Genomic DNA, 26,603 nt, shown 5'->3' with positions numbered 1-26,603 from the left:
CAATGTACCTGCAAAACTAGAAAACTTGGTTAATGAATATATGTTGGCTTTTATAGATTTATCCAACAATATCATGAAATTGTTGAATTTTGCTAGATATAAGCCTTTTTGCCATGATTCCCTTAAATCAAAATGATAAAGTATGAAATAAAATTGAATAAATAAGGAAGATAAGATATGGAATTTCGAAATTGGGGTCAAAATGACCAAAATACCCCTAATAACAAGACTATGGCCTTGAAATTAGGGTTTTTAGAAAGATATTTTGATAAAATGCAAATTTTGAAATTTGAATGGAATAAACTCAAACCAAATATGCTATGACATGATTAAAAATATGAAATTAGGGTTAGGGATTTCGAAATTTAGGTCAAATGACCAAATTGCCCCCGATAGCAAGACTATGGCCTTGAAATCAAGGTTTTTAGAAATAGATTTTGGTAAAAACTTAGGTTTTATGCACTAAATGAAATCAAATGAGCATCAAATTAAACCTAAAGCATCCTAATATGATTATGAACATGATTAAACCCTAAAAATATATGCTTATGCACGAAAATCCAACAATATCACAAAAACTGTGATTTTAGCAGTGTTTTTGGATCTTTCAGGAACCCGGTTTTGCAATTTGCTTAATTAAGCCATCAAATGGATTCCAAAATCCATAAAAATTGGTACCTTCACTTTTTATAACCCTAATGTCGAATTGGAATTATAAAAATAATTTTTTGACGTTAAATTAATCCAAAAATTGCATTAAACCCTAAAAATATGCTATTTTTGACCTAATTCACCAACCAGTCTCAGTCCAAGACCTGAACCAGGGGTAAAATCTCCATGGAAATTTATGAAATTTTTCCAGACACTAACTAGAAAGAAAAACAGAGATTTCCCAATTTACAGATTGAAAAAATCATCTCCGGTTAGGGAGAAACCCTTCCGGCAATTTGAGCTAAAATATATCACTTTTAACAGGGATTAAAACAGCTATTCCAGATTGAAAATACAGGAATAAATATAAAACCTAAACAAAAATCTCTGAAATTTTAGTGATGAATAGTAGACAGAAAAATAACAATACTCACTTTTTACAGATCTAAAATCGGATCTGTGGTTTGGGATTTATGACTAATACAAGTCTGATTAGAGTTTTGGTAAACCCTAACGAGTTTTAAATTTAAAAACAGATTCTCTGAAAGGGGAAAAATACTAAACAGTAATAAAAAATTCTAAAAATTTCACAGAAGACAGATCTACTCAATTTGAATCCATAGCACTTTACAGATCTAAAATCGAATATAAGATGAGAGAAATATCATCACAGCAAGTTACCTTCTTGATTTTAACCACGATTTTAAAGCTTTAAAAACCTGATTTGATGTCTGATTTTTTTGACAGGGTTCCCGAGATCCAAAACCTCTAATTTTTCTACAGTAACTCAATAACTCATGCATTCATCACATATAAAAAAATTAGAAATAAACAATGAGAACTTCAATCCAAAATAACATTATCTTTACTGTTCTAAACCTAAAACACACAGAAATTTAAGAAACTTGACAAACCATGCATTAACTAATGTAAATAAATAAAATAAACCATAAAACAGTAAATAAAACTTATTTCTATGCTATATAACGTAAAACAAACATGAATAAACCATGAAAATAAAATAAAAACAGGGAATCAATGGCTGGAATTTGATATCACCTTTAAAACATAGATTTAACCCATTAAAAAGGGTAAATCATATATTTTATTGGTTAATAATGTAAAGAATCATATTAAAATTAATTCTAATGGATTAAAATCTTTGTAAATCATCCAAAACAGGGTTAGATCACCTTCTTGGATCGTTCTTGCTGATTCTTGATGGTTCTTGAGGTTGAATCCATGTTTTAATCCATGAAGGGGATGACACCAATGGCTAAAATTGATTTAAAACATGAAAAAGTATTAAATAAAACTAAAAAATATTAAAAATATTACCTTGGTGCTTGAAGCTGCAATGGAGGAAGGTGGAGGTGCTGGAGAGGAGAGAGAGGCCACGAAAATTTGAGAGAAAAGAACCCCCCTTTTGGCCCCCCTTAGGTCCCTTTTTATAGTTTTTCAAAAAGTCACTTAATTAGGGTTAATTAAGAGGTTTTTTTATTTTTTTAGGACTCTTTCTAATAAATCCACTAAAGGCAACGATTTTTTGTGGTTTTCTAGCCTAGGTGGGACTCTAATTAATCCCTAATTATCCCCTAACTAAACCTAGAAAACCCCCAAATGTGATGCCACTTGGCATCTTTCACATTTGGGTTTTTAAAACACCTTTAAAAACATTTAAAAACACTAGTTTTAAAAACTAATTTTCAAAATGAGTTTTCAAAATGGTTTTGACTCTTCTAAACCTCTAACACTAACCAAGACATTGACTAACCCTAGTCTAGCCCTGACTTACTCGAATATGGCGCCATCCCGAGTGGGCCCTACTTGAGTTTTTCAAAAAGTGATTTTAAAACTTGAAATTGAAGGAGTTTTCAAAAGATTTTCAAAAGTAAACTTAAAATTAGGATTTTTGAAATGACATAAGGTCCTAACTGAGTTAGAATTCCTCTGGATATGGTGCCAACTGAGTGGGCCCACATCGAATTTTGAACAATTTTGAAATAAACACTGAAAATGGCTTTGAAAAGGGGTTAAAATTGACATTTGAAATTCAAGATCTTTGAAAATAGGGTCTCAAGCGAACTGGAACTCCGGGTTAGAGTCCTCAACCCTTAGGACTCTGAGATTTTAGATTTTAAAAGCCAAATGAAAGAATTTTCAAAAGATTTTATCAAGAAATGATGAAATAAGTCAGAAAACACAGTCAGGGTTAGACTCTCAACTCGACCGAACTCTAAAATAGAATCCTGAACTAACTGGACTCTGTAAAATGACCTAAATTTCGAAAACAAACGAAAAAGATTAAAAATGGAAGTAAAACAGACTTAAAAATAGACTCCTGACTGGATTAGGACTCTGAGACAGAGTCCTAATCGGACTGAAACTTTCAAAAATTTGAGAAATTTAATGAATAGAGGAATTCAGAAGCGACACCACCACAATGGGTCTCATCTGTGAATTGAAATCGATTAAAATTTGAATTTGAAATGAATCCAGATTGTTTCCTTGAGAAAATATTTCGAAATATAAAGTCCTGGGGTTGGAAAATGACAGAGTATTGAATAAAAACCCAGATTTTGAAATTGATTTTGAAATAAAGCTTTAAAATTCAAATCTGGATTGAATGTTTTGAAAACAGGAGTGTTGGATCTCGAAAATGAGATGCAATGACATGCAATGCTATGCAATGACATGCAATGCTATGCAGAATACATGCAATGACATGCAATGATCTGTAGTGACTTATGAAATGGACAAACACTGGATGAGGGTGAAAATTTGGGGTGTTTACAGTTGGAGTAGCCCACTACGTTTGCCAATGGAAGTCCAGTCGTGCAGCAATAGAAAACTCCACCACCAACTATGGAGGTCTGATCACCCAAGAGAGGGAGAGAGGGAGAGAGAAAGAGAGAAAGAGAGAAAGAGAGAGAGATATAGAAAATCGTGTTTCCCCATTTCTAAAAAAAAAAACTTCTTGATTTGTCTCCTCTTTCTTAGGTGGAGTTTCAAAACTCAACCCTCAAAAATCTCCTCCAAATCCCACGATTTTTGTTGGGATAGTATCTCTTTCGATTTTGCCCTTTACTCCATGTGTCATTTTTTTCAACTTCCACTCTCTTTTTTCCTTATTGTGGTACCCCCCATCCCTTGATGCATGGGATTCTCCTCTATCTTTGGTAAGGTGAGAGGAGTTGCTCACGTTTTTGGTGGAGAGAGACCAAAAAGGTAGGGTTTAATTTGAGCCCACGTTTTTACCCTTTTCACCAAGGTAGAAATCATCACTTTCTTGAAAAAAAATAATTTGTGCACAGGGGGTTTTAAACTTGGGTGGTGGTATCACACACCGTGTGTCCTACCACAACACCACACCATCACTTGGTGTTTTCTTTTGCAGAAAATTCTCTTTATGTCACATTGGGACGTTTTTCCTTGTTGATGGATTTCTTTCATTTTCAAGTGGATTTTTCACCCGTTGGTTTTAAACTTGCGCTCGCTTACTTTAAATGTGCTTCGGTTACTTTAAATGTGCTTCGGATCTCACGCTATCATCTCGAAACCATTGGGTTTCCTTACTTGGCCTCGTGAACCGGGTCGGATCATCGGATCTCGTCAAGGTCCGGATCCAAGCACCCTTTCCAGTATTCGTTTTTGGGTTCGCTCGACTGGCCCGCAAGCCTCAAAATCACATTGAATATCTCATAAACCATATTATCTCACGTAAACACACATTTTTATTTCATTGAAAATTCTTTAAAATTCATCGGTTTTACATCTTACCCTCCTTAAAAAGGTTTTCGTCCGCGAAATCACAAACATCACTCGACAAAAAGGTTATGGTATTTCTTACTTATTGGCACGTCTTTTCTTCCAATGGAGTCGAATCAGCTTAAACTAAATTTTCAGTAGACTTCTTCGGGCAAAACTTAGCAATATGTCTTGGTTGCTCACATTTGAAACACTTGCCATTATATAGAGGGCAAACTCCGAAGAGATGATCCTCATCGCACCGTCGACAAATTTGTTGAACCTTTGGTTGTTGTGATTTCCTTTGCTGTTGGCGGTTCGGATAGCCTTATTGCCGCATTCGCTTTTTTATAGGTGGTGTGAACTCCCTTTCATTAGGATTTTTCTCATTAGTACTCATATAAACCTTGATCTGTTGCTCGGGTGTATTCCATTGGTTCTTTTCCTCTTTGACCCAGTCTTCTTCCAATAGGGTCGCTACTTCGATGGCCTCATCGAGTGATTTTGGCCCTCGGGTGAACACCTTCGTTCTCAAAGCTGGCTTCAATCCACAAGCAAACTTCATTGCTCGATCCTCTTCCATGGTGTATACATTTGGGCAATATCGTTCTAGACAGCGAAACTTAGTGATATAATCCGCCAGTGTTGTTGCCCCTTGTTGTAGGTCTAAAAATTCTTGCATCTTCTTACTACGTTCATGCTTAGGGAAATATGCAGAGTTAAAAACCTCAACGAACTTGTCCCAAGTAACCTTTTCATTCTGGAACTTGACCGCAGAGATTGTATCCCACCACTTCTCAGCGTGATCCTTCAAACGATAAGTACCGAAGTTCACCTTTTGTTCCTCTGGAACATTCAAAACACGAAAAATACGTTCAATCTCACGTATCCACGTCTCAACCGCTTCAGGATCAGCCTTGCCCTTACAAACAGGAGGATCCATTTCCATAAAGCTCTTGTAAGTGACTGCACCAATATTCTGCCTATCTTGGGACACCTGTTGCAGGTTTGCACCCACTTGTTGCATTGCAACCACCTGCTGTTGCACAACCTCCGCAAGGTTGTTCACAGTGTCTATGATGTTGTTGCACCTGGCCTCCCATGCCATCTATCAGGATAGAAGCATAATAATAGTTAATCGTTAGGTTACACAATTATGCTTGCTAAGTAATATCCTTAGCAATCTTTTATAGTTCTCAAATGTACGATACACAATTCAAACAATGTCACAATAAAATTTATTGGTGCAATAACTCATTTTATACATATATTCTTCGGACGACCTCAAGCGACACAGCATAAGGCCGCTATCGTCAGAAAATCACCATTCTAGATGACTCACGTTAGAGAACTTCCGCTCTAATACACTATCCGGAGAATTACCACTCCAATATCATAAAGAAAGAGTCATCACTCGAATGACATCGTTAGAAGATCATCATTCTAACGGCATTGTTGAAGAATCACCACTTCATTAGAGAATCATCATTCTAATGACATTGTTAGAGAATCACCACTCTAACGATATTGTTGAAGAATCACCACTTCAACAACCTCATTAAGGAAATCACCACCCTAATGGCATCGTTAGAGAATCACCACCCTAACGGCATTGCTGAAGAATCACCACTCCAACAACCTTCATTAGAGAAACACCACTCTAATGGCATCGTTAGGGAATCACCACCCTAGCGGCATCGTTAGAGAATCACCACTCTAACGACATTGCTGGAGAATCACCACTCCAACAACCTTCATTAGAGAATCACCACTCTAATGGCATCGTTAGGGAATCACCACCCTAGCGGCATTGTTAGAGAATCACCACTCTAACAGCATTGCTGGAGAATCACCACTCCAACAACCTTTATTAGAGAATCACCACTCTAATGGCATCGTTAGGGAATCACCACCCTAGCGGCATCGTTAGAGAATCACCACTCTAACGGCATTGCTGGAGAATCACCACTCCAACAACCTTCATTAGAGAATCACCACTCTAATGGCATCGTTAGGGAATCACCACCCTAGCGGCATCGTTAGAGAATCACCACTCTAACGGCATTGCTGGAGAATCACCACTTCAACAACCTTCATTAGAGAATCACCACTCTAATGGCATCGTTAGGGAATCACCACCCTAGCGGCATCGTTAGAGAGTCACCACTCTAACGGCATTGCTGGAGAATCACCACTTCAACAACCTTCATTAGAGAATCACCACTCTAATGGCATCGTTAGGGAATCACCACCCTAGCGGCATCGTTAGAGAATCACCACTCTAACGGCATCGTTGAAGAATCACCATTTCAACAACCTTCATTAGAGAATCACCACTCTAATGACATCATTAGAGCATCACTACCCTAATGACAACGTTGGCATTACCCGGAATCACCACCTGAGCCAACTCAACTCACCACAATCCCTTTCAACTGTGGTTGGGAAACAAGAATTCCCACAACGCTCTTTCAAAAACCATAACACCCAGAAGTATGGTGTTATGTAGTCCCCAACTATGACCCTCTCAGGAGTCGATTGCCATCATCGGCAACCCAGAAGCCATTTGCTAAGCATATAACATCATTTACGTTCTCATCACCAAGAACAACTGGGGATCTACAACATCCTCCAACGAGGAACTCAAAGGTTTAACGGGCACAGACAAGGCTTTCACCTTCTGTTTGAAAGATTATTTGGGAAGGTACCCCTCATCAATGATAGAGTCACTAACATCTCCAACGAAGTTGGAAAAAGGAAAAACATTAATTTAGAGCCTCATCCGATGACTCTTATCAACAAAATCACCATTTCCAATGTGATTGGGATAATAATTTTGATATTCGTTATGATACACCAAATCAATTTTGAGAAGGTAGAATACGCGAGCAGTTCCTGGGTTTCGCTCCAGAACTTCAACTCTCGCAGGAGTTGACACAAGACTAACTTGGGAAGCTATGCACTCAAGTGCATCCACGTTTCCCATCTAGAAAAAATATATATCATACTTTAGGTGGCACTCATCTTCTATGTATCCTCTAATGGGTCACAAGATGTAAATTGTCACCCACCAGCTGCATTGCAGCAGCCTGTCGGCCTACCACTTCGACCAGGTTATGTAGCATCTCCATAAATCATTGCAACAATTTACCCAAGCCATTCGTTTGGGAAGGAAAAGGCCATTCTAATCTTAGTTATAAATCCATGAAAATATAATATGCAATTATATGTTTTTATCTCTACATTAAGAAAATCACATTTCTACATACTTACAGAGCCATCGCAGTCGCTGGAAGAGCCAAGATCTCATATTTTTCAGTCCTGCTCTGATACCAAAGCTGTAACACCCCAACTTTTTATAGTGAAATTTTTGGAGTAAATTTTTTTTCCTTTTTTTGAAATAGCGGAAGTGCGAAAAACACAAGTCGGGCGCATTACAGGGTAAAACAGAGAAGTACTAAACATACCATTCATTAATTGAAACATTAATGTTATTAATTACATCCCATTACAAAAATGTAAATCTACTAATCAGAGTTCAAACAGAAAACACTGAAAAACTGAGATCTCTTGACTACTTCCAAATGCGACGCCACGATGCTCCATTTATGCATTGCCTGAAAAACATTTAAAGCAGAAGGGTCAGACTCCCCTGTCTGCGTAAGAAGCAATGTATTTATATATGGTGCTCAGTGTCCTGTGTACAAATATGTGCAACAACTGCAGATATAACTAGCATGAAAGTTTATATCATTATAAGAAGATAATTATGATTTCTAATTCATGATACAGTGCAAAAGATGACTGAAATAAAGGTATATTTATCTACATTAGTACAAGCTGTAGATTCCACAAGTTTCACTAAAGCCAAATCAACAGTATATAATTCTTCAGAGATAAGTTTCCAGTCAACTTAAATTATCTAATGCTTAACTTACTCTTACCCTGTGGGTACGCACAGGCATAGACCTCGTAGCGGACCAAGACCATACACTGAGACGCCTAGCTCTCACGAAAACACAAACATCCACGAAGTTCGTACCACCTACCCTCTACAAGGAAAACCATGGGTCCAGTAACATACACCATCTTTCAGGTGTACCCAGAGCTCGAAGAATCCGATAACATATACCGTCTTTCAGGTATACCCAGAGTCTCGAAGGTTTTATATTTCATTTTATATTTTAAATATAACCAAGTGCGAGCTATCGCACTACAAGGGGTCCGGTAACATACACCTTCTTTTAAGTGTACCCAGAACCCTGGGAAACCAGTAACATATACCATTTTTAGGTATACCCAGTATCCTGGGAAACCAGTAACATATACCGTCTTTCAGGTATACCCAGAATCCCATAATTATTATATATGTGCATAATTTTCATTCTTGTTTTGTTTGGATCCAGTAACATACATCGTCTTTCAGATGTACCCAGAACCTTGGGAAAACCAGTAACATATACCATCTTTCAGGTATACCCAGAATCCCATATTTAATGTGTATTTATTCTTATATGCAAGTCTTTGCACCAAAGGGGACTTTTAAAACCCCAATTCATACTCAGGTTGGTCTTAGTATATGCACATTACCCATCGAATGCCTCAAAGGCACCAACCACAATTTCTCATAATTCTGGTTCAACTTTGTGTTGAGTACTTAAACATTCGGCATTTTCAGTTTTGTTTATGAGCTCGAGTGTACGTTCCGTACCCCCACTGGATATGCCGCAACATGGCATTATCCAAGTTTATCATGTGTGTTCTATGTATTGGACATAATCCTAAAGTCCATATGTGAATCACATATTTAGTTTACCATCAAAATTATTTTTTTTCATAGATATTTCAGTTGCATTTCACCTAAAAAAGTCTTTAGAAAACTTTTCTAAAAGAACCCTTCATGAAAATCATTTTAGAAGAACTCTTTACTTAATTTTTCATGTTTATTAGTCGACCAATAGGCTCACCGGTCGACCAACCTTTTTGGCTTCAAATCTTCTAAGAAAAATGTTATTTTTTTTTGTAAAATTAGTCGAGCGAAGAATTTATCAGTCGACCGGACAGAGTGTCTGTTTTCTGGAAAAGTTTAGCAGCAGTCGACTGAAGGGTTTATCAGTCGATTGATCATAAAATTAGTCGACCGAAAGTTTTATCAGTCGACCGGACAGAATGGCCGTTTTCTGGAAAAATTTAGCAACAGTCGACTGAAGGGTTTATCAGTCGACTGAACAGAATATCAATTTTCTGAAAAATTTAGCATTAGTCGACTGAAGATTTTATCAGTCGACTGATCAGAATATCTGTTTTCTGGAAAAATTTTAGCATCAGTCGACTGATCAGAATGCCTGTTTTCTGGAAATTTTTGCAGCAGTCGACTGAAGGTTTTTATCAGTCGACTGAACATATTATCAGTCGACTAACTATTGTCTCAGTCGACTAATTTTGCCGTTTTTCTGTAACTTTTTAAAAGGGCGTATCTTTTTATTTTTCAAACATTTTGATCATTCTAAATGGACTGTTTTGCCACCCCTTTCATCCTCAATGTATGGAATCTTTCAACTATAAATATGAGTGCATTCCACACTCAAAAACATCGAATCCAATCGAATTACCCAATAGGAATGATATATCTTTATTTTACCATGATGTGAAATAACAATCACGTATACATAACTTCAGACTTGATTAAAATCATTCAATCTACAAAGTAGGAAAGGTGTATCGAACAAGAAAATACAACCAAACAATAATTTCATGAATAATAATCCAAGATACGTAAGGTTCCACGCCATTTGCCTACTTTATTTTTTGTTTCGATCTTGAATCCGTCATGGCTAACACCCACACCAAAAATATATGCATCTTCCTACATAGATTCGAACTGTAGGTTTTGATATGAGTACTACCTATTACCAGGCACACACATAGGAACAAAATGCCCTTACAAAGAACACCACAGTGCCCCAACGTTGGCCAAGGGTGAGAACCATTGGCTGAACCACTACATATTGACCTACTGGCGAGTAGGTGTTTCAACTCATGCCACCTGGGTCTCAAGGCCCTAAACATACCTACATATAGGTGGTGCTTGTCACGTAAACTCCATGATATTGCAACATAGATGTGCAACAAGGCATCAACCACTTACATACAAATAGCAATGCTCCTTACCTCTTGTTGGAGCGTCAAGCGAATGAAGCAACGCTTCTTCCTTCGTTGGAGTAGCCCACTACGTTTGCCAATGGAAGTCCAGTCGTGCAGCAATAGAAAACTCCATCACCAACTATGGAGGTCTGATCACCCAAGAGAGGGAGAGAGAAAGAGAGAGAGATATAGAAAATTGTGTTTCCCCATTTCTAAAAAAAAAAACTTCTTGATTTGTCTCCTCTTTCTTAGGTGGAGTTTCAAAACTCAACCCTCAAAAATCTCCTCCAAATCCCACGATTTTTGTTGGGATAGTATCTCTTTCGATTTTGCCCTTTACTCCATATGTCATTTTTTTCAACTTCCACTCTCTTTTTTCCTTATTGTGCTACCCCCCATCCCTTGATGCATGGGATTCTCCTCTATCTTTGGTAAGGTGAGAGGAGTTGCTCACGTTTTTGGTGGAGAGAGACCAAAAAGGTAGGGTTTAATTTGAGCCCACATTTTTACCCTTTTCACCAAGGTAGAAATCATCACTTTCTTGAAAAAAAATAATTTATGCACAGGGGGTTTTGAACTTGGGTGGTGGTATCACACACCGTGTGTCCTACCACAACACCACACCATCACTTGGTGTTTACTTTTGCAGAAAATTCTCTTTATGTCACATTGGGACGTTTTTCCTTGTTGATGGATTTCTTCCATTTTCAAGTGGATTTTTCACCCGTTGGTTTTAAACTTGCGCTCGCTTACTTTAAATGTGCTTCGGATCTCACGCTATCATCCTGAAACCATCGGGTTTCCTTACTTGGCCTCATGAACCGGGTCGGATCATCGGATCTCGTCAAGGTCCGGATCCAAGTACCCTTTTCAGTATTCATTTTTGGGTTCGCTCGACTGGCCCACAAGCCTCAAAATCACATTGAATATCTCATAAACCATATTATCTCACGTAAACACACATTTTTATTTTATTGAAAATTCTTTAAAATTCATGGGTTTTACAATCGTCGTCACAGGCGATGTCTCGTGGTGGCCGTGTGAGGCTGAGCACGTGAATGGGCAGGCCAAGTCCTCGTTTGCGTACCCCGCGGGGACCACGAGGCGCGACTACCTCGAGAGGAGGTAGGACTGGAAGTTTGAGCCTAAATAAGATAAACCTGCCGCGCCCCATTCACAATTTGGTCACCCAGGGAGAGGGTGAATGGTACAGCCCCGAGTGAGGTGTCGTTACTACGACTTGTTCTTTGGAGGAGGCGATGTGTCCTCTGACCTCCAGTCACTCGGAGTTAGGGAGGTCAAGGTTGCCCTCTATAGGGACCTTTGCTACTACAGTAGTACGGGTTGCAATCTTTTACCCTTGCGAAAGGTTTCTTCTGGCTGCGTGTCGCCCGCAGGTGGTTTTCTCGTCCTGTAGCATCCCCGGTTACCACATTAGAAATTGAATAACAGACGTCGGGTGCATGTCTCACAGAACTCGAGGGTTTTCCTTTGCGTATCCGAATGAGGTAAAAAGATGAACATAATGACTAACCAATCAGACTGACTTACTGTAGTTGTTACTCCAGAACCGTATGTACATGTGTTCAGTAACTACTTTTTGTTGGTTAGTTCCTACTCTATTACTTTAGCTGTTACTGTTTTGTTACTTTAGTGGCTGCACTGTTACTTACTTGTAGTTTTACAGTCTTGTGGCACGTGCACCTACCCCACACGCACTTGTACTTTTGTTTCAAATGATTCTAACTGTTTCATTATGACAGTTATAGTCTGGTACTTAGCATACTTGTATCATGCTGCCTACTTTCTGTTTTTCCTTTAAAATGAAAATGTATGGATGGTTTGTCTCACCAGCTCGCAAGAGTACTGAAAATGTATGAATGGTTTGTACTCACCAGCTCGCAAGTAGATGCAGCGCGATGCCACGGCGCACAGCAGGAGCCTTGAGACCCACACTTTGCAGCAGATTCTGGCTTCTTCTGGTTTTGGGGTTTGAGGGGTTGTACCTCTTCTTTTTGTGAGACTGTTCCTTTTTGTACCCAGTTGTAAACACCCCAAATTTTCACCCTCATTCAGTACTTACATTTCATGTGTCATTGCATATCATTGCATGCATTTGGCATACCATTTCATTGCATTGCATAGCATTGCATGTCATCCCATCACATTTTCGAGATCCAGCACTCTTGTTTTTAAAATATTCAATCCAGATTTGGTTTTTTTAAACTTTTCTTTCAAAAACAATTTTAAAACCTGGGTTTTTATTCAACATTCTGTCATTTTCTAACCCCCAGTACCTTATATTTTGAAATACTTCCTTAGAAAACGATCTGGATTCATTTCAAACTCAATTTCAATTGATTTTAATTCTCAGATGAGGCCCATTTAGGTGGTGTCGCTTCAGGATTCCTTCACTTATAAAAAATCTTAGAGTCCTAATTGGATCAGGACTCTTTTTCCAGAGTCTTAGTCGGATCAAAACTCTACTTTTCACTACCTTTTTTCCTATTTTTGGAGAAAACCTTTTAAAACCTTCTATTTTGGCTAAAGTTTCAGAGTCCTAGTTGGATCAGGACTCTTCTTCAAGAGTTCAGTCGGATCAGGACTCTTCTTCAGAGTTTTAATCGGATTAGAATTCTAATCTTTTGTAGCTATTTTATCTATTTTTAATCAAATCTTTCAAAAGGAGTCAGAAACTCAGATTTTCAGTCAAAACAGGACTCTGTTCAGAGAGTCCTAGTTGGATCAGGACTCTAATTCTGATTTCAATTTTGAAAGAATCTTTCAGAAATCTTTCAATCTACCAAAACTATTACACTTTTATCAAAGAATTTCAAAATTCTGAGGTTTTATCTCAGAGTCCTGATCAAATCAGGACTCTACCCCAGAGTCCTGATCGAAGTAGGACTCTATCCAAAATTGATTTTTATACTTCATTTTCACTGGTTTTCAAAAGCTTTGCCCAAATTTCATCATTTGCTTATCAGAAAGCCAAAATTCTTAGAGTTCTGATCGAATCAAGACTCTTTCTCAGAGTCCTAATCAGATCAGGACTCTGAACCAAAACTTCAATTTCATCCTGTTTTTCAAAATTCTCTTATTTGATTTCTCAGAAAATCCAAAAATTGGAGAGTCCTAGTTCAATTAGGACTCTGTCCCCAGAGTCTCAGTTGAATCAAAACTCTGTTTTATTTCAATATTTGTTATTGTTTTCACTGTTTTTGACAAGTTCTTTCATTTGTTTTTCAGAAAATATCAAAAAAAATCTAGAGTTTCAGTCTGATCAGGACTCTGTCCCAGAGTCCTAATCCAGTCAGGAGTTTGTTCTAGAGTCTGTTTTTACTTCTATTTTTATTTATTTTCATTTGTTTTTCAAAAATTAGGTCATTTTGTAGAGTCCAGTTAATTCAGGAGTCTATTTCAGAGTTCTGATTGAGTTAGTAGTCTAACCTTGACAGTATTTTCTGACTTATTTCATCATTTTCGATTAAATCTTTTCAAAAACTCCTTCATTTGGCTATTAAAAACCAAAATCTCAGAGTCCTATAAATCCAGGACTCTAGCCCAGAGTTCCAGTTTGCTTAGAACTCTATTTTTAAAACTTTGAATTTCAACTGTTGATTTTAACCTTTTTTTAAAGCCATTTTTAGTATTTATTTCAAGTTTTTCAAAACCTCGATATGGGGCCCACCCCGTTGGCGCCGTATCTAGAGGAGTTCTGACTCAGTCAAGACTCTGTACCATTTCAAAACTTTCAATCTCAAAGTCTACTTTTGAATTTCTTTTCAAAAACCTCTCATTTTCAAGTTTTAAAATCATTTTTTGAAAATTCAAGTGGAGCCCACTCGGGGTGGCGCCACATTTGAATAAGTCAAGGTTAGACTAGGATTAGTCAATGTCCTACCTAGGTTATATGTCTAGGTTAGTCAAAATCAATTTTAAAAATCCATTTTATTTAAGTTTTAAACCATTGGTTTTTAAATGTTTTAAATTCAGGTTTTAAAAACCAAATGTGGGTCCATACTAGGTGGTGTCACATTTGGACTTTTTAGGGTTTAATTAGGTATTAATTAGAGTTCATTTAGGGTTAGGAAACCACAAAAAATCATTGCCCTTAGTGGATTTATTAGAAAGAGTCCTGAAAAAATAAAAAACCTCTTAATTAACCCTAATTAAGTGACTTTTTGAAAAACTATAAAAAGGGACCTAAGGGGGGTTAAAAAAGAGCTTTTTTTCTCTCAAATTTTCGTGGCTTCTCTCTCCTCTCCAGCACCTCCACCTTCCACCATTGCAGCTGCAGCCCCAAGGTGAGTTATTTAATATTATTTTATTATTATTTCATTAGTTTTTTATGATTTTTCAATAGATTTCACCATGGAAACTCTTGTGTTCATGGATTTAACCATGGATTTCATCCAAGAACCCCAAAATCCACCCAAGAAGATGATCTAACTCAGTTTGAGGGTGATTTCAAGGATTCTAATCCATTAGAATCGATGAGAGGTACGTTTTTCATGTTCTTAACCGACGAAACGTGAGATTTACCCGTTAAATGGGTTAAATCCATGATTTTAAAGGTGAAAGCAAATTCCAGCTATGGATTCCCTGTATTTTATTTATTTATTTGCTTATTCATGTTTATTACACGTTTTCCATCAGAGAAATCAATTTTATTTTACTTTTTTGGTATTTTCTTTATTGTTTTCATTGATTAATGCATGCTTTATTGGATTTTATCAAATTTCTGTGTGTTTTTTAGTTTAGAACAGAAAAGAGCATGCTGTTTCGGATTGAAATATGTGCTGTTAATTTCTGATTTTTTTATATGTCATGCATGCATATGTGATTGATCTACTGTAAAAAAATCAGAGATTTTGGACTTCGGTAACCCTGTCATAAAAATCAGACATCAAGTCGGTTTTAAAACTTTAAAATCATTGTTAAAATCAAGAGGGTAACTTGCTGTGAAGATATTTTTCTCATCCTATATCCGATTTTACATCTGTAAATTGCTATGGATTCATGTTGATCAGATCTATCTACTGTGAAAGTTTAAGAATTTTTTACCACTGTTTATTATTTTTCCTCTGTCAGAAACTCTGATTTTTAATTTAAAACTCGTTAGGGTTTACCAAAACCCTAATCAGACTTGTGTTATTCGTAAATCCCAAAATACAGATCCGATTCATGATCTGTAAAAAGTGAGTATTGTTATTTTTCTGTCCACTATTTACTGTTAAAATCGCAGATATTTTGGAATAGTATTGATATTTATCCCGGAATTTGTAATCTGCAGTGTCTGTTTTAACTCATGTTTGGTTTGCAATATTCAGGCCCGGATTTCCGGTAGGGGATCTCCTTGATCCTAAGTGCTTTTTCAGATCTGTAAAAAAGAAAAGTTCTGTTTTTATGTCTATTTGGTCTCTGTCAAAAATCAGAAATTTTCATGGAGGTTTGACCCCTGGTTCGGGTCTTGGACTGAGACTGGTTGGTGAACTAGGTTAAAAATAGCATATTTTTAGGGTTTGATGCTATTTTCGGATTAAATTAATGCCAAAAAATTATTTTTATAATTTCAATCCAATATTAGGGTTATAATAAGTGCAGGTACCAAATTTGATGAATTTTGGAATCTGATTGATGGCTGAATTAAGCAAATTGCAAAACAGGGCACCCGAAAAATTCCAAAACAATGCAAAAATCACAAAATTTGTGATATTCTTAGATTTTCGTGTATAAGCATTTATTTTTAGGGTCTAATCATATTCATAATCATATTAGGATGCTTTAGGTTTAATTTGATGCTCATTTGATTTCATTTAGTGCATAAAACCTAAGTTTTTACCAAAATTTATTTCAGAAAACCCTGATTCCAAGGCCATAGTCTTGCTATCAGGGGCAATTTGGTCATTTGACCTCAATTTCGAAATCCCTAACCTTAGTTTTCATGTGTTTAAGTATGTCATATCATATTTTAGCCTAGTTTATTTGCATTTGAATTTCAAAACTTGCATTTTACCAAATATCTTTCTGAAAACCCTAATTTCAAGGCCATAGTCTTGTTATTAGGGGTATTTTGGTCATTTTGACCCCAATTTCGAAATTTCATATCTTATCTTCTTTATTTATTCAATTTTATTTCATACTTTATCATTTTGATTTAAGGGAATCATGACAAAAAGGCTTATATCTAGCAAAATCCAACAATTTCCTTATATTGCTGGATAAATCTAGAAAAGCCAACATATCATCACTAACAAAGTTTTCTAGTTTTGCAGGTACATTGAAGATTTTATTTTTCATGTATTTAAATTTCAATAGAGATGTAAACTAAATTAAACTTTGGAATAAGAATTTACATTTCCTGCTTAGCTTAGGCAGCATTGCATATAGTTTATTTTTTTTAAATAATGTTAATGTGTGATGGATGATGATTCATGCATATTCAAACTCACTATGGTCTACACGAATGGAAAATACACTAGCTTTTATGAAGTTTATAAACTTGGTGGAATTCGTATTTATGGCTATAGTCAGAATATGAAGGATATCTAGATTTATGATCTTCACATTAGCCACATTCAGCCTACACTCTTAGGCTAATTTCAAAATGCACTGCATTTCTCAAAAATACAAAAAGGATTTTCTCAATTCCTCAAAATCAAGTATTTCAAATCCATATTTATTCATTTCATGCATTTGCCAATTCCAATTCGAATCTCAATTCAAAGAAGTTCATTTTCTCAAATTTTTCTAAGTCTTATTCTAAAATCGATTTTCTCAAAACTCTAAGTTTTTAAATGATATTTCAAGTATTTCCCAAGTTCCAAATTCGATTTTCTAAGTTATATTTTCAATTTCAAAGTTTGAATTCAAAGAAATCAAGTTTTTCAAAGTTATTTCACATTTTTCAAAATCAATTTTCACAAAATCTCAAGATTTCTTTAGAAACCGATTTTTACTTTTCTCAGAAGTACATTTCAAATCCCAATTCACGATTTTCCATGTGATATCTATTCTAAGTGTTTCAGTTATTCAAAGCAAACATCATGTTTTCAAATATGCATTTTCAGAAATTCATAGCACATGCCTGATTCTATGTGCATTTAGAAATTAGAACATGGTTTCGACAAGTTGAACAGAGCAAAGCAGTAGATTGATCCTTGGTTTGATTACCCCTGTTAAAGGTGGCAGGAACGGTCGAACCTCGTACCGACAGGCGAGTCCCATTCTACAGAATTTTCCCGTATTTTAAAACGGAGGTGAGTTATTTTCAAAAACTTTTCAAAGGTCAGTTTGACTCGCAAAAAGTTAAAAATTTTGCGATGATAACAGGTTTGGCGACCGTGATGAGACCTATCTTCGCCTGATCAATCTAATGCTCTACTTAGTTCAAATTGTCAAAATCGATTTCCATGGAATGCCAGCTTTGCTTTATGATATCATGTGAACCTAGGAGCCTAGACTTGAACCCAGCTGACATGGAATGCATATAGACTAGGTATGGTTTGGTATGACCATATTGAGGAGAATTATTCATGCTCACATAGACTTAGGTCTAATACAACACTCCTCAATTTAGGAATTGTATGAAAACAATGTTTGCTTCTTCAAATATTTCGAAATTCTATTTCTTTAGGACTTAGAGCCTTCTGTTTGATTGCATGTGCTCATGTTTTTCAAAAATCACCCAACCTATATTGTCCCGGTCTTCACGTTGCTGGGCTCTCTTCCAGAACCATAGTTCGGGACAGAGCCTCACAACTGGGCCACCTATTTGGGTGAAAACCCCCCTGCCACGTACCAAGGGTCATAGTCCAACGTATATTGGCAGATGCTCAAGGATGTTGGAAAACTTGAACCTAGAACCGGAAGAATTGATTTTATGCCATGTACATTGAGCCTTGGCTTGAGTATATAGGCATAATTGGATTGGATACAGTTGATCTGAACCTTAGAGTTAGGATTAAGATCCTACAACCATTTCAAAATTTGTGCATCTAGAGTCAGCTTTTAGGGAATGTTGTATGTGCATACTTGTTTGTGCAGAATGTGTTATAGTCATTTCTTTTTATTTTCCATATTTTCCCAATTTTCTAAAAATACTGGACAATTTTTTTAAAAATCCCCAATCCATGTCCATGTACTGTCCATGTTTTAAATCATGGACGATTTTCAAAACACTTCATTTTATGAAGTACTTCCTTATATTTCATTAAACCCTGGACGATTTTCATAAAATTCCTCCATTTTCCTCAAAACTCCAGGTGATTTCCCATCTTTCCTGTCTTCTGGATCTCGAATTTCCTACTTTATTTTATCCTGCCTGCATTTTTTCAAAATCTCTATATTTTCCCAAGTCTTATTCCAAATTTTTCATGTTTTCCAGTCTATTCTGATGGCATCCAATCAACTTGATTCAGTCTTTCCCGAGGGTCACATCTCCTACGAGGTGCGACAAAGTCTTCCTGAACATCGAGTCCTCAACACCGGATCCTTCTTTCCCCAGTGGTACTACTCATGGTTCAAGAACTTCTCTCGTATGTTTCCGGACCACTTGGACGATTGTGGGCTAGAACTGGCGTCCGCGGTGGGAAAGCAGACAGTCAACGACAATTTGATCCATGCACTAGCAGAGTGGTGGAATCCGAGCACTTCTACCTTCTGGTTCCCGTGGGGCGAGATGACGGTGCTGATAGATGAATTTTCAGAGATTATGGGATTACCCGAGCCAGCCGGTCAGCCTGGAGACCCATTGGAGAAACAGTTTCTGATTAATGTTAAGGGTCTGGACCCTAAGGATGCCTTAGCTCGCATGACAGGACGTAAGTCGTGGCCCTTGATCGAGGAGGATGGAAATGAATATGTGGACCTACTCGAAATCTACAAACAGTATGAAACATTTGCAGAGGTCAGCTCTTTGTCCAGGACAGCTCGAGAGAGAATCCAGCATGCGATGGTTCTGTGCACGGTGGGATTAGCCTTCTTTCCTGATGGGCGGAATTATATAGATATCAGAATAGTTCAGCTTCTAAGGAGATGGGGAAGTCGACAGACCAGCCACCTCTCCATAGCCACGGCCGCACTCGCTTTTCTATACCGAGGGTTGACCCGTTTCACACTCGGAGAATCAATTCTAGTCGAAGGGTGCACCTACGCATTAGAATCTTGGTTCCTTCGGCATGTGCCTGCCCGAGCCAGTTCATTCAGATATAATGGTGAAAAGCTTCTTCCGGTTACTCGATACCGGTTCTTGATCGATAATCTTCAGGAGGAAGAGGTCGTATGAGACTACTTTGATCGTCAGGAATCACCTCCTAGATACACTTATGCATACGGCAAGCGGTTCAGGCTACTTGGTCCATTCTTCTGCGCATACTACCATCCAGAGCGGTGTGTCAGGCAGTTCTCTCAAAGACAAAAACGTGTAGAGATTCGTCCACTATCGGGGGTCTTGCCAGAGTTCGACCTCGCATCAGATCAGTGGTTCGGAGCATACCATTCTGCCAGACATGGGTGGGATTCCTTTGTTAATCTTACTATTATTCCTGGCCCTCGTGTGTCTTCTGATTATCAGGAGTGGTGGAAAATTGTCCGTCCCCCTCCCCTTTGTCGAGTCTATTATTAATAAAATCATGTCCTTTTTTTCTTCAATAAAATTCCTTTAAATTTCATCCTATCTTGATTTGACGACCTCGCCTAGGTAACAAGGCATATTTTTCAGTTGCTCATTTTTGCAAAGGAATAGCAGCGCAATTGTCGTAATCCCAGCGACGACTCAATCCCTAGTAATGGGATACTCTTTCAATTGTCTACCAAAATTCTCAATAAATATTTTCCTCCAAACCAAATTTCCTTCAAAAGCCTAACCATCAATTCTGCCATACAGAGAGCGTTAGCAACCTCCAGAGAGTTGTCGTGACACTCGATGGTTCATACAAGGTCCGGAAAGAAAACCACATCAGTTGAAGGCATCGCGTACTCAGTCGCGTCAGAAGAGGAAATGGACTCACCCCGATCAGCCAAAAGTCAAGGACAACAGGTGGAGGATGACGTGGATCCCCAGATGTACATCACGTTCAAGAAAATGATGACCAAGATGCTGGCAGAGCAAGCTGAAGCCAATACTGAGCAGACTCAAACCAAGCAGAAGGATAGGGATCACACGGCCAGAAATGTGAAGATCAGTAAAAAGCAGAATCGTCATGAGGAAATGTCTGATGAGTCAGAATCAGCAGATGATACTGACAAAGAATATGAAAACAAGCAAGAATTCAGAAGGTCAACTCAGGGGCAGGGGTCGGCTTACAAGTCCAGGAGTCAATCTGTCGATGACCCTACTCAGTCACAACTCAAAGACGTGATGAAAATGGTCAAAGATCTTCAAGCTCGTGACAAGGGCAAAAGGGTCTTTACAAGCAAAGACTTTTATGATGGACTGGATGGGGATGATGATCTCGATAATCTCCCCAAGAAATTTATCAAGTTTGATGGATCGGGTGACCCAAAGGCACATCTCGCCCTATTCTTCGCAGAGTGTTCCAGGTTCAAGAGGAATAATCGTGCCTTATTTCTCTGCTTCCCTCGCAGTTTGGAGGGTATCGCAGCAAAGTGGTATTGAGAACATATTAACCCCATAGAGCTGAAAGAGTTTGATAAAGTGGTCAATTTATTTATTGAGCGCTTTCTATTCAATGCTGAAGCACTCCCGACTCTCAGTCATCTATGCAATCTGAGGCAGAAAGAAGATGAGAGGGCCCGAGATTTTATTCATCGATGGAGGTCAGCTTGCAATAAGATGAGAGACCCGATATCAGAAGGGCATGCATTGTCACTAATCTTAAATAATTTTTCACAACCCTTGAGAGGTCTCATTTCCACGGCACCGTCAAAAACCTTCATCGAACTGACAGAACGAGCCGAGTGGCTCGAGCTAAGCATGGAAAATGGAGTTTATGAAGGCTTCATCTTTACACAGGGTAACAATCAGAATGAGCAGAAGAAGAAGGCTCACTTCACTCTTTCTGCCAATGATAGCAAAAGCAATAAGAAGAATCATGATCACTATTCAGAGGGATCCAAGGGCCAAAAAGGAAAGTTCTCCAACAATGATAAGCCTCTTCAATCTAGTCCTCAGCATAAAGAAAAAGATCAAGAAAAGCCAAAGCGCAAGGATTGGAGTACGGATCGAAAGGTCACCCCTCTGGACCAGACACTAGAGAGTGTTCTGGAATACATGCTCGTGAAAGATATGATCTGTTTACCTAAAGCAGCTGATCCCCCAACAATCATGGGCAGATTCAAAGAAAAATTTTGCAAATTTCATCGGGTAGTGGGACATGACACTGAGAATTGTTTCATCCTGAAGAATATCATTCAAGATTGCATCGACAAGAATATCCTTATTGAAGATGAGAAAAATACCAGTCGACCATCCTGAGCAAGTTTTCTAAAAATTGACAATGTCAAGACTATGTCACTTTCATCATTTTATCATTTTAAAAGGGACAATGCAGTCCCAGTTCTTCTCTCAATTTGTCATTTTCCTTCAATGCATCAATAAAGTGGATTATTTTTCCCGCAAGCACCGGTGCCACCTTTTATTCTCCTTCTCTATAAAATATTCTTTTATGAGGATTGACCTCTTCAGAGTCTCTTCTGAATCAATCAAAAGCCAGTTGTCGTGCCACCTTCAGAGAGCGTTCTTCGAACATCAATCATTTATCCTTTTGTTTAAAATATTCTTTCCCCATTATACTGGGGCATTACTTTGAAAATTGTCTTCAAAACTTTCTGTATACAGGCAGAATCAAACAAATCTCTTATTTTGCACGCATGTGCACCCATTTATATCATTTTGCATACATTTGCATTCATCTGCATTCATTTGCATTCATTTGCATTTGCATCAAGCTTCTCCGCTCAGGAGAAGGGGTTAATCCTGAAAACAAGTCTTGAGAAGCTAACTATGATGGTCCATTCAAATCATGAACTAAAAATTTTTATTTTCCAAATTCAAAACCCATAAGTTGAACTTTTCCCTCTTAAAATGTGATCCTTAGATTAAATCCCTGTGGAATTGATAGTTCGTAGGTCGAACCCCTGCAGAACCGATGTGATCCTAGGTTAAATCCCTATGAAATTGATAGTTCGTAGGTCGAACCCCTGCGAAACCGATGTGATCCTAGGTTAAATCCCTATGGAATTGATAGTTCGTAGGTCGAACCCCTGCGGAACCGATGTGATCTTAGGTTAAATCCCTATGGAATTGATAGTTCGTAGGTCTAACCCCTGCGAAACCTATGTGATCCTTAGGTTAAATCCCTATGGAATTGATAGTTCGTAGGTCGAACCCCTGCAGAGTCAATGTGATTTGTAGGTTGAACGCCTGTCAAACCAATACGGCTCATAGGTTGAACCCCTTTCGAACCAATCTTGTTCTCAAAATTTTGATTTGTAGGTTGAAGTCTTACTAATCCCCGGTTCTTAGGTTGAACTCCTTTGGAACTAGTCCCATTTGCCAAAAATTTCGATCTGTAGGTTGAAGTCCTCCTGATCCGATATTCTTTACAGTCCTTAGGTCGAACTCCTTTTGGATTGGTATTTTTTAGATATATGATTTGTAGGTTGAAGTCCTCCTTATCCACGTTCTTAGGTTGAATCCCTATTGAACCCATGTCGTTCCCAGTGAACCAATGCCGTTCTCAATTGAACCAATGTCGTTCTTAGGCTGAATCCCTATTGAACCCATGTCGTTCCCAGTGAACCAATGCCGTTCTCAATTGAACCAATGTCGTTCTTAGGCTGAATCCCTATTGAACCCATGTCGTTTCCAGTGAACCAATGTCGTTCTTAGGCTGAATCCCTATTGAACCCATGTCGTTCCCAGTGAACCAATGCCATTCTCAATTGAACCAATGTCGTTCTTAGGCTGAATCCCTATTGAACCCATGTCGTTCCCAGTGAACCAATGTCGTTCTCAATTGAACCAATGTCGTTCTTAGGCTGAATCCCTATTGAACCCATGTCGTTCCCAGTGAACCAATGTCGTTCTCAATTGAACCAATGTCGTTCTTAGGCTGAATCCCTATTGAACCCATGTCATTCCCAGTGAACCAATGCCGTTCTCAATTGAACCAATGTCATTCTTAGGCTGAATCTCTATTGAACCCATGTCATTCCGAGTGAACCAATGTCGTTCTCAATTGAACCAATGTCGTTCTTAAGCTGAATCCCTATTGAACTACTGTCGTTCTCAATCGAATCAATGTCGTTCTTAATCGAACCAATGTCGTTCTTAGGATGAATCCCTACGGAACCCATGTCGCTCCCAGTAAACCAATTCTCAATTTCAATCTCCAGGTCATCCAATATCCTATTTCCAATTTCTGAGTCTCTCCTTCAGGGAAGAGAGGAGTAATTCCTAATTCCAAATTCTAAATCGTCTCCTTTGGGGAAAGGAGAAGAGAATTCTTGTCATAGATGTGTTGCGTTGTGCTTCAAATGCTCGCTTTCACAAAGGATTTCAAGAAAATTTTGCAAATTTATTATTAAATATTTGTTGATTTCAAAAATCTTTATTGCACAAAATTATTACTTCAGAATACCTCCAGTATTACTTTCGAAAGGACAATGCTTTCGCGAAAAACGATTCAAAATTCAAAATCTTTCTATTGGCCAACCAAAAGGATGCAGAATAAATCCTCGATATGGCCAACAAAGAATACTCAATGTTGTTGCAAAGCCATAAGTGATTGATATTGATCGCAGTCAATGGTACGGTTTTAAAGATCATTCTTGAAAAATAAAGCAGTCAAAATATCCTGGGTGATACAGAAAAATCCACTCAATTTCCATGTCTCCTCAATCACCTAAGCTGCAATTAACTATCTGCAAAAGGGATCTCTCAATTGTCGTCAAGATGAAGGCAAATTAAGCGAGTCGACCCCCGGGGCCAAAGAAGATTTGGATCATCTCCAAGATGACGGAGTTTGTGACGGATCCTTCCAGGGAAAGTTCAGATCACCGTCGAGATGAAGGCGAGTGTGATGAGCCTACCGACAAACCCTAAAAGATATTTGATTCCAGCTATCATCAAGAGATTCCCAATCAATGAGCCAATAACTATCAAGATAATCCCTGAGAGAAAAGAAGGATCGGAACATCTCTGAGATGAAGGAGTTTGTGACGTACCCTTCCCAAGAAAAAAAGAGAGAAAAGTCAGGACATCGCCAAAATAAAGGATGATGTAATTCCCGAAAAATCCAAGAGAGCTCCAATCTGCTAAAAAGAGAGTGCAGAAAGATCATCATGAGAAAAGAATCCCAGGATATCAGACTTCCAAATCTATCAAGAATTTTCTTTAATTTTGTGAAATTCTTTTATCAATATTCTTTCACCAATAGCTCTCGCAATATCAAGAATACCTTCTTTTCCGTCCATATCAAGGAAATTAATAGCTTCCTTGAAAGAAAGTCAATCGCAAGCAATTTGAATTCAAATCTTGATTCTACGGAGTTAAGCTCAGTCGGAGGTAATACTTCAGGTAGAAAAGAGGGAATACTTTCAAACAATGTGCATCATTTTCAATTATTTTGAATCAACAACAATTTTCAACGTTTTGACAATATTTTCTAGCTATCCTCGCATGAAACGAGAGCTTGAGGTTCATCTTTGGTGCATCCTGACATCAGTTGTTATCCCTTTTTAGGACTTGATAACGGGAGTTTTCAAGATTCCTTCCCTTCTTTGGTATAATCTGAGACCACGGGCTCTCAGATTCGCACACTTCCCTGTGTCCCCACTGTCCCACCATAGAAAGTCCAATTTCGGCTTGAGGTTAAGCAACCAATTTCAGCAAAAGGCAATTTCAAAAGTTAATCAGTCTCAGCAATGAGACGCCCAAAATCAATCCCTTTTCAAGCTTTAGGGACCCCAATTTCCTTCCTTTTGCAAAACTCCTATCGGATTCATTGTGCGGAAATCCGAAGGTTTCATCACTGTCTCTTCTTTCAAGGATTCCGTCCATTTTCTGCCCAATCAGGTTAAGGGTATAAACCTGAGCCTCATTTGATGAGGTATTCCATTTTTTTGGCCAATCAGGTTAAGGGTATAAACCTGAGCCTCATTTGATGAGGTATTCCATTTTTTTTGCCCTATCAGGTTAAGGGTATAAACCTGAGCCTCCTTTGATGAGGTATTCCATTTTTTTTGCCCGATCAGGTTAAGGGTACAAACCTGAGCCTCATTTGATGAGGTATTCCATTTTCATGCCCAATCAGGTTAAGGGTATAAACCTGAGCCTCATTTGATGAGGTATTCCATTTTTGTGCCCAATCAGGTTGAGGGTATAAACCTGAGCCTCATTTGATGAGGTATTCCATTTTTTTTGCCCGATCAGGTTAAGGGTATAAACCTGAGCCTCCTTTGATGAGGTATTCCAGTTTTTTTGCCCGATCAGGTTAAGGGTACAAACCTGAGCCTCATTTGATGAGGTATTCTATTTTTTTGCCCAATCAGGTTAAGGGTATAAACCTGGGCCTCCTTTGATGAGGTATTCCATTTTCTGCCCAATCAGGTTAAGGGTATAAACCTGGGCCTCCTTTGATGAGGTATTCCATTTTCTGCCCGATCAGGTTAAGGGTACAAACCTGAGCCTCCTTTGATGAGGTATTTCATTTTCCACCCAATCAGGACAAGGGTACAAACTTGAGCCTCCTTTGATGAGGTATTTCATTTTCAACCCGGTCAGGTTAAGGGTTAAGCCTGAGCTTCGTTCCATACGAGGTATTTCCCGTCCCATCCAGGTTAAGGGCAAAACCTGAATCTCACTTCTTTTGAAATAAAATTTTCCATTTTATAACTACCATCATCATTTGAATTAATTCTTTCATACCCAGTGAGATTTATCTAAATGGGGCATTTTTATGGTTCAAATTTGGTATGTTTTCTTTGCCACTAAGCTTGGCTTTCAACCGGCTTAGCAGCAAAGAGGGGCATCTGTAAACACCCCAAATTTTCACCCTCATCAAGTACTTACATTTCATGTGTCATTGCATATT

The sequence above is a fragment of the Nuphar pumila genome, chromosome 5, assembly GCF_984573655.1.
Source record: "Nuphar pumila chromosome 5, dmNupPumi1.hap1.1, whole genome shotgun sequence".
NCBI lineage: Eukaryota > Viridiplantae > Streptophyta > Magnoliopsida > Nymphaeales > Nymphaeaceae > Nuphar > Nuphar pumila.
This window is presented reverse-complemented; position numbering follows the sequence as displayed.